The sequence below is a fragment of the Diadema antillarum genome, unplaced genomic scaffold, assembly GCF_040938485.1.
Source record: "Diadema antillarum isolate AM-2024a unplaced genomic scaffold, OU_Dant_1.0 seq00000143_RagTag, whole genome shotgun sequence".
Lineage (NCBI taxonomy): Eukaryota > Metazoa > Echinodermata > Echinoidea > Diadematoida > Diadematidae > Diadema > Diadema antillarum.
Genome location: NW_027271219.1, coordinates 751,710 through 760,935, shown reverse-complemented (window position 1 = coordinate 760,935; position 9,226 = coordinate 751,710). Strand labels below are relative to the sequence as shown.

The 9,226-nt window shown below is 40.3% G+C and overlaps 1 long non-coding RNA gene across 1 annotated transcript; it reads left to right on the top strand.

Annotated features, from left to right (window-relative positions):
* Window positions 1-6,318: 6,318 nt before the first annotated feature.
* Window positions 6,319-8,927, top strand: LOC139727707 (uncharacterized). The gene is made up of 4 exons (XR_011710761.1): window positions 6,319-6,666; window positions 7,118-7,262; window positions 8,038-8,129; window positions 8,751-8,927. It is a non-coding gene; the product is annotated as an uncharacterized lncRNA (long non-coding RNA).
* The last annotated feature ends 299 nt before the right edge of the window (window positions 8,928-9,226 follow it).

Sequence of the window (9,226 nt, the reverse complement as noted above, 5' to 3'; positions counted from 1 at the left end):
TTGTCAGACATATCAAATAAGTCTGTTATTGAAGTCATCATATCACCATGCTTTTAGGTATCAAATTCCAATGGCTTATGTCATTCAGAACTGAAGATAGGGATCTTTGATGGCGGCCATATTGGAATTCAAAATGGCGGCCGACCCCGTGGCCAGGGCCCTGTTTTATCAAAAGATAAATTTAACGTTAAGTCAAAATAATCTGTCATTAACCTCTCAAATCAACTATAAGTCCACTTAATCTATGATTAACTTCCTAATCCACTTGAAGTCCGTCTTATCAAGACACCCAGAGTTGACATCAACTCCAACTTCCTAAAAAATCAACACATACGTTTTCTCAACCGCTCCAAATCTATGATTAACTTAACCGTTGATAAATAGCAACTTTAAGTAGAAACAGTCTCAGTAGACTCAATTGTAAGGCAATTTACAGAAGAAAGATGACTGTCACACTTTCCTAGTCTAGCTGCGGTCTTGTCACAAATGTTTGTCTATCAACTGCTCACCTTTCTCTAACATTTTGTTGCGTTTTTTTCTTGTAATTATGGTCTTTTCGTTACATGAAGTTCACGATCGGCACGCATTGCTTACGCGACTGCTGCACGCAAACACCCTAGACAGCAGTCTGATCAATCCCAGTCTGCGTGCCCGGCGCCTCGGTCCGCCCGCCCGCCAGTCAAGCCATTGCCAGTAAGGGCAAGTAACCGAGTACGGTACTGTTAAGAACCGCGTTTGTGTGCAATGCAAATCTTGCCAAAGAACCCATATGCGAGGAAATGCAATGATTTCTGACGTGCGTAGGGCTACTAGAGCTAGATCGTCAATATACAAATGATGCACAGGATAGAGTGCGTTAGTGTAGGCGTATAGTGCACTCGAGGGTACATTGTATTTACAATTGTGAAACGTGCACGAGGCGAAGCCGAGTGCATGTTGCACTACGTTGTAAATACCCGAGAGTGAGCTACGCCTCCACTAACGCCACGAAATAATCCTGTGCATCATTTGTTTTATAAAATGGGTCGAAAATTCGAAAACTAACAGCATTTGTCAGCGTTTTTCACGTACCTTTGTGGGTCAAGACGTCCGAGGATGTTCGTCCCAAACATTTACGCACGTCGCACTCGGAAATCCCGCACATGTAAGTACTGTACGTATAAGCGTATACGTACGCCACATGATTGCTGTGCACAAGAAAGGCCGGCTGGCAGCCCGAACGAGAAGTTGTTTACAGGATTGACAGCGCGTATGGTAGCGCGCGACGCACTTGTAACAACTGATTAAGTGCGCACTGCTAGTGTAAACATTGTGACGTCAGTGACTTTACGCTTTTTTGCAAGGCCGTGCATGATAGTAAAGATTAATGCACGCACACGTGACTCATTTCAGCGCTTCCAATTGGCTACATTCTTGAACCCATTTTATAATAGATACTAATTATAAGAGTTTAGTAGGCCTATACAGAAAAGAAAGAGTTTAATTCTATAGCACCGAGTACGACAGTAACTTGAGATCTAAGTTAGGCTAACCAGTAACAGGCCTATTCGTTCAGCGATTCGATTGTACTTACCGTAGACAGGTACTGCAGATTAGAGCGTCTATTAGAGTCTAGAATTTCGACATGTTGATGTATGTAGACTCGCGATCTTTTCTTTACAAAGCTGATCTGCGGTGTAGAGGTAAGAACAAGCTACTGAAGTTCACCACACTCTCACAAGTTTCCATAATCCTACACGTTAGCACACAGGACTTCAGCCTATTTAATTAAGACTTGGACAGTCAGTTACTGTACGTTTATCCATAGGCCCATTTACACTTGCTTGGAAAAATCGCGATTTTTCTAAAATCGCGACATTTGGGTGTAAGTTGCTAAGCAAGTACACCCAAATGCCCTCGAAACATCGCCAGAAAAATCGCCAGCCGGAGTGCGATTTTTTGAAACATCGCGAAGTTTGAGGCGAAGTTAGCGAGTGTAAACCCAAGCTGCAGAAATATCGCGATTTTTCATCACGTGACTTTCGGTCTCGGATTGCACCGGGAGTTTATGCGCGCTCCCGATCCCTCTTTGGAACGTGTAGAGAGTACGTCGGTCACTGGCCAGAGTACTAGTACACGGTATAGACAGCTAGCTGTGTACGGCTGATCCTCGATCGGCTCGTAGTCTCTCACCTCCCTCTCCCTGATGAAACTAGTACGTGAAAACTACTACTAGTAGCAAACCTGAAGTTCTCCAACCACGTATCATCACCCCAAGACGACTTAAAATAATGTTCTCCCAGAAATGCGTTGATTCAGATTGTGAGAGAACCCGTACTGCTCTCGATATACGCCGTTTGTGGAATACTAGTACAGGAGTACGTAACAAGTGTGAGTTCTTGCTGTCGCCTGATAAAATACCAGTCCTAACTTCCAAGTCCTACTTCTCACTTTCGTCATATCGGCGAAATTTCATGATCCTCCTGAATGCTGCTGTAGATGAAGTTTTACACACCTACTACGTATGTGATCTAATATAGCAAGCTATATAGTTTTACCGTAAGTATAACAGTCTCGAGAAGCACAAATTTATGTGTGCATTGTACTGATAAAAAGCCCTGGCTCAACGTTCCAACCAGCTATTGTGATCAAAATATACTGCACTGCAGTGAAAACGAACAGAAAAGCGCGCGCTTCCACTCAGCTACCGTGTTGAAAAGAGGTAAATTACGCATGCGCACTACCGACCAAAAAATCGCGATGTTTCGTGAAGCTCAAACTTCGCATGCTTTTGCGCAAGTGTAAACGGTGGAACCAAAATATGGCGATTTTAAAAATCGCGATGTTAGTAAGTGTAAATGCGGCTCATGTCAATGGATACTTTAGTGTTTAATCCTACGTAGTGTGCGGAAACTTTACGGTACGCGCGTACGCAGATTTTCGTTGAGCTCGAGATGTGCTAGATCTATCGACCTACTTTCTTCAATAACAACGCAAAACGGCGTATTTTGCGGTTCTGTTGCAAACTCTTAAACTTCTAATTCAGCGGCTGTACATAGCGCTAATAATACTGCGTCGCACTAGCAGACTACGCTTCCGTGGCCATGACAAACAATCATGTTTTTGTTGTTTGTTTTGCATAAAGTATTGTATTGTTTTTAAGCAGACAGTACCGGAAACCAGCCTCGTCCCGTGTTGCTTGTTTTGACTAAATCAATAATTAAGTCATGGTGATCACCTATAACTAACAAAGTTAGCGTTGATTTCACAATCAACGCTAACTTTATCTTGATAAAACAGGGCCCTGATTTCTTGGATCCGGCAATTTTTGAAAACAGCGCCCCAAAATACCCCTATACCCAAAAATTCATACTTTCCGCCTGATGTGAGCATCTTTTTCACATATCTGCCCCACTTCAAGGTCAAGGCTCACAGGCAGGGGTCAATGAACTTTTTATGGCGCGTTTCTATTATGGGTCGTAACTTTTGATCCATAACTTCATTTGTGACCAAACTTGGATGGTAGATGTCCCTTGAAAAGTGAATGATCACCACAAGGTCAAAGGTCACAAGCAGGGGTCAACGAAATTTTAGAGACCAGTGTTAAGTTTTTATGGCGCGTTTCTATTATGGGTAATAACTTTTGATCCATAACTCCATTTGTGACCAAACGTGGATGGTAGATGTCCCTTGGGGGATGGATGGTCACCACACGGTCAATGGTCACAAGCATGGGACAACGAACTTTTAGATCCTAATGTTAAGTTTTTATGGCGCGTTTCTATTATGGGTCATAATTTTTGATTCATAACTCCATTTGTGACTAAACTTGGATGGTAAATGTCCTTTGGGGAGTGGATGGTAACCACAAGGTCAATGGTCACAAGCATGGGACAACAAACTTTTAGAGCCCAATGTTAAGTTTTTATGGCGTGTTTCTATTATGGGTCATAACTTTTGATTCATAACTCCATTTGTGACTAAACTTGGATTGTAGATGTCCCTTGGGGAGTGGATGGTAACCACAAGGTCAATGGTCACAAGCATTGGTCAATGAACTTGTAGAGCCCAATTTTAAGTTTTTATGGCGCATTTCTATTATGGGTCATAACTTTTGATCCATAACTCCATTTGTGACTAAACCTGGATGGTAGATGTCCCTTGGGGAATGGATGGTTACCACTAGGTCAAAGGCCACAGGCAGGGTTCAACGAACTTTAAGGGCCCACTGTTAAATGTTTGTGGCACGTTTCTTTTTTGCCATAAAATCTTACCCTTTTATATCTCTTTTTATCTGTTATATCTCTTTTTTCATCTGTTATACAATTTCTTGTACGCGAATGGGCGAGACACATTATGGCACTTGCCTTGTTTAGGCTTTATTGTGGAAATTTTATATGCAGGAGGTTTTGTGATACAACAGACCTACACATATGCATCAAAATAATGTGATATTTTAAACATTTTTGTAATCACTTCTCCCAAAGGTAGATATGACCTTTAACTCTCTGCTTGCCACGTTAATTTTCTTTCCATAGGTTTGTGTGTGAAATCTGTACACATTTGGCTCATTCGGGTTAAGGCAACAGAGGTGAACATATTATTTTCATGAAGATGATATCAGAATGTCGATGAGTACTTACTCTTTATCGCAAAGTGATGTTTTGTGGAATTATCTTGAGAGAGCTTTCATACTCTCTAAAAAATTTCGAGTGAATAATTCACTCCTCGGAAGGAGTGAATAAAATTTCACTCAATTAAGAGTGACTTTCACTCGTTGTCGAGTGAATTTCACTCTTGTAACGAGTGAAATTTGTGTGAAACCCATTCGCCGAGTGAATTCCGAGTGAAAATTAAGCCGAGTGAATTCCGAGTGAATACATAATTAAACGCATTTGGCTAGGCCAATAGAAATTGAGAATTCCCCTGTCATGTGTTTACTCTAAGCCAATCACCAGCCGCAATTTCCCCTGGCTTGGGCGCGAGCAGGTTTACCTGAACAGCGACGCGTCGCCTAGCTAGCTGTGCGTGGACTGTGTGCAATTGCGTACTGTGTGCTAGCTGTGCGTGTATTATGCATAGGATCACAAATTTACGTGCGTGTAAGTGAAATCGTGAGAATCTGAGCCTGGATGTCGTGATGGACGTGAGCAAATGTCTGTCTTCAAATTGAGTGGGGCGGAGATATTATTCACATTTTTGAAGGTAAGCAAACCATAGATCGATCTAATTATAACTTGTTGAGTTTTTTTCAGCATTACGGGCTAGTCTAACGTTATACCTCTCCGTAAACGACCATAAGTAAGTTACCTTTAGGGTTCTATACGAATAACCCCGGGCCGCCCGTGGCACAGTAAGCTATATGGGGCTGGTCATATCATAGAACACCTTACGAACAGCTAGAATCCGAGGCCGAAACTCAACTGGCACACACTAGGTGTTGGGATCTAATAATACGTTGAGTCTTTAGACTTTAGTTTAATTGTACACGTTGGGATCTAGGGCTTGAACTATTCAAAAAAAAAAAATGAGTGATGAATGAAACGTTGGTCGTTAGCCATTGAATTGACATTCGTAAGCATAACATCATCACATAACTATACACAGCCCAGTCGCTGTACGTAGGTACGTCTTAATGTACAGCGACTGGGCTGTGTATAGTTAATCATCACACAGAGATTACTGTGGTCGAGTGTAGAGATCGAACTTTAACTGTAGTGAGTGTTACTAAGCTGTGCTAATTAAAGCAATAGATTAGAAGCGCCTAGCGCCAGACATATACTCTACATTGCTATTGTTGAGTTGACAGCCGAATCACTGACACTGGTCTGTGTTGCCAGATGAGATGGTGATCTCGATCAGTACGGTAATAAAGAATGGTGAAATTTGGTGATTTATGATTATTGTTCATTAAACACTGTATGTAGTAAAAAGGACTTTTATTTGCCGCTACATTCGAGCATCCAAACAGCTGGGAGAATACCACGTACACTAGCTCCCACGTCATGTGTCGTGATCATCTACTACTGTACTAGGTAAGAAATATGATGCGTGTACTGTTCGTGTTAAGTGTTGGTTCACTGTGACATCGCACTTCTAGCTGAAGATCAGCGTGCTCACACATCATGGAGATCGATCCCCCTTGTAGCAGACGATGACTGGTACTATTTTCAACATTTTTTTTTTAAATGAAAGGTACAGGTGACCTTAGGTACCGGTATTGAAATTTGGCAGAGATCATCTTTGGGTCTTTAATTCTAACATTAAATATGCTGATGTAGCTAAAAAAGTAATTAGGCCTACTAGCTGTTGTATTGGTGCTCACTTAGTATTTGTGTGGACAAAACAACTGCATAATTATTGTCTTGTGGAAATGAGTTCTAAATACATTTCTGAACCTTGTGTTTTCGTACTTTCCTCCAGGAAAGACGTAGACATGACAGCCCTTTGGGAGTGATGGTGATTTAAAGGAACTCGGTGTAGGGGTCATCATTTGGAGAACAAAGACAGATATTGATAGCTGTACAGTCTCTGTCACACGAAGAGGGTGCAGATCACCAGATTGCAAAGTACCAGATGTGGTCTACGACTAGCCATTGAATTCAGGGTTGAGGAATGCTGGAAACACCGGGCCAACATCAGCGAAGGAGCCTCTGAGATATGGACTTCCATTGCATTAACCCTGCTGTAAGCTATTCTGTTGTTTTCCACTATGATTAATGAAGGGAGACTAGTTTGAAATTGATTTATATTTATTTTACATTCTGGAGTCTTAGTAATTACATAAGAGGCTACATTAAGAGACTGAATGCTTGGTTGGTTTTATTTTGTTTGAAGAAATGATTTTCAAGATACTTCATGGAGCAGTTTTGGAGCTGTCCTTCCCTCTGAAAATGAATGTCTTGACAGGTTAGTACTTGTATTTAAGAAAAATGTGTGCCGTGTACTTGCCGTATCGACAGAAGTGAAAACCATGTTATGGTCAGTCTTGAGTTGTGTAAGTAGAGCTGTTGCTTATGTCAAATATGTATGTTAAATGATTTTGCTCTTCAAGTTTATAATGTAAACTGGAGGAACCTACTATCCTCATGCCATTTGTATTATTCATAAAACCATTAAATTTTACTTATTTGCCCAGGAATTCAACACACACATCACTTCAAGGGGGAAGAGATACTTCAAAAGCTGAGGGAAGGAGTTCTGACTGTTCCGAGGAGACATCTGCACACCCAGATCATTGCAGCATATTTGTTGTTGAAAATGGAAGCAGAAAACTGTACAGCGTAAGTTCAATTATTTAAAATATTATTATTATTCATATATTATATTATCATAATTATTGAAAATTGGTCTGGAATACCAGTTTCCCATTGTCATGTCTTGTACTACATTTCCATCCAATATATAACCATGTAATTTGCCTGTTCATTTCTTTTTTTTTTTGGTCTTCTCAAGTACCGGTATAGAGAAAAGCAGACTAAAATTCCCCCCCCCCCAAAAAAAAAAAAAGAAAGAAAGAAAGAAAGAAAGAAAGTAGAAGGGACTGGTAAGTATAACATTGTTAATGAAGTGATGGTTACAGATTTAAAAATAAAGCCTGGTGTACTTGTATGAGACATGTAATCAGAGTGTACGTACAAGACTCCACGCTGACTTATTTTCTTGGTAGCCCCATCAGGCCACATGTATATTGATTTGATAATAGTCCTAATACTTATGATTTAATCAACACAATGATTAATAAAAAAGTGGGAGTTGATGTGCCATGAAGTTCAATGGATAATCACATCTTGTATAAATTTTTCTACTAACTGTGCACATTCACACTTAACCTATCTGCATGAAATTTTCATATGTATTAACTGATATCTGGCTCAAGTAGCAATAAATGTACTTGAAACAGTGGTACTGAATAGCAATAGAAATTAATGCCAAGAAAAAAAACCATAAAAATAGTTCAGCCCCTTAAAAGATTAAAATGAGGGCCAAATTTTTGATGTTATATATTTGCGTCCTAGAATATGATTAACATTCTTCTTGCTTTCTTTTTAAATTCAGATACCAAGTAGTGAGCAAAGGATGTTGTAGCCAAGGCTGTTGCGATGCAGTACCCCACTTTGTGAGACACCACACAAGGTGCAAAAGGACATGTAAGTTTATACTCGTAAGTTTATGTGATCTACAACTTTTTTTAGCCCTCTTTAGCAGAAAGCTTAAGTGACCTACCTTGTAACATGGTATCTTATTCATCTAGCTTGCAAAAACTTCAACATTTTCAACTTTTCTCAAGAGCTAGTGGACAGAATTAAGCAACCAAACGAGGAGTTGATCATCCTTGTTTAGTTAGGGGGCAAGGACCCAAAGTTTTTCAGGTTATGGGCATGACCCCCCCCCCCCCCCTTTACAGGAAAATTGCATCTATTTCTTAATTAATTCATTGTGCAAATATACAGGCAATGTGGGGACTTTTTATAATCTTTGATGTACCTTCTCATAGATGTGTAATAAAGTTGTGTGCAGATTGGCCTGATTCCATGACTTAGGTTCGATAAACGTTAACTTCAACGTAACGTAATGTAACTTAAGTTCCAACATGCCAGTTGCGCCGTTCATTTATAATAAACCTATTCTCGTTTTCTTCCATAAAAATGCCACTACATGTATTTCTACTGCTATCAGATCTTCATCAGTTATAGTCAACTCTGTGCCAAAGTCAAATTTGTTGAGACTCAAGAAAAAGCTTTGACTTACAATGCATTCTTATATTTCAGGAGTATACCTGTATGGCAAGGATCATGGATTCATTGAGTATCGTTTGAAGACCTTGAGGAGCTATGACACCACTCATCACCTCAGGCAGAGAGAGAGAGTAGTTGCAGCTCCCACCAAGCCCCTGACCGAGCACCATTCCATCGTTAGATTAGAAGCCCAATGAGAAGAGACAGCTACCATCGGTGTATAGGTTTAAATACCCTTGCTTTTCCTCTTTTGAGATACAGTATATGCTCCTCTGACGTTGGAACTTACATTCTTGTTGAAGAGTCAGCCTCATCAGGCTCAGCGGTAGTTTAGCATGAAGCTGTTACCAGGATGTACTGCAGCACTTCAACATTAAAAGTAGAACAGGGCTCGCCGATGAAAAGAGTTTGTTGCATAGAATGTGTGATTGTTAATGCTTTAAATTGTTGATTGTTGTATATACTAGTAACTGAAAATAGTTTTGACTTATATAGTCAAGAAAAAATCT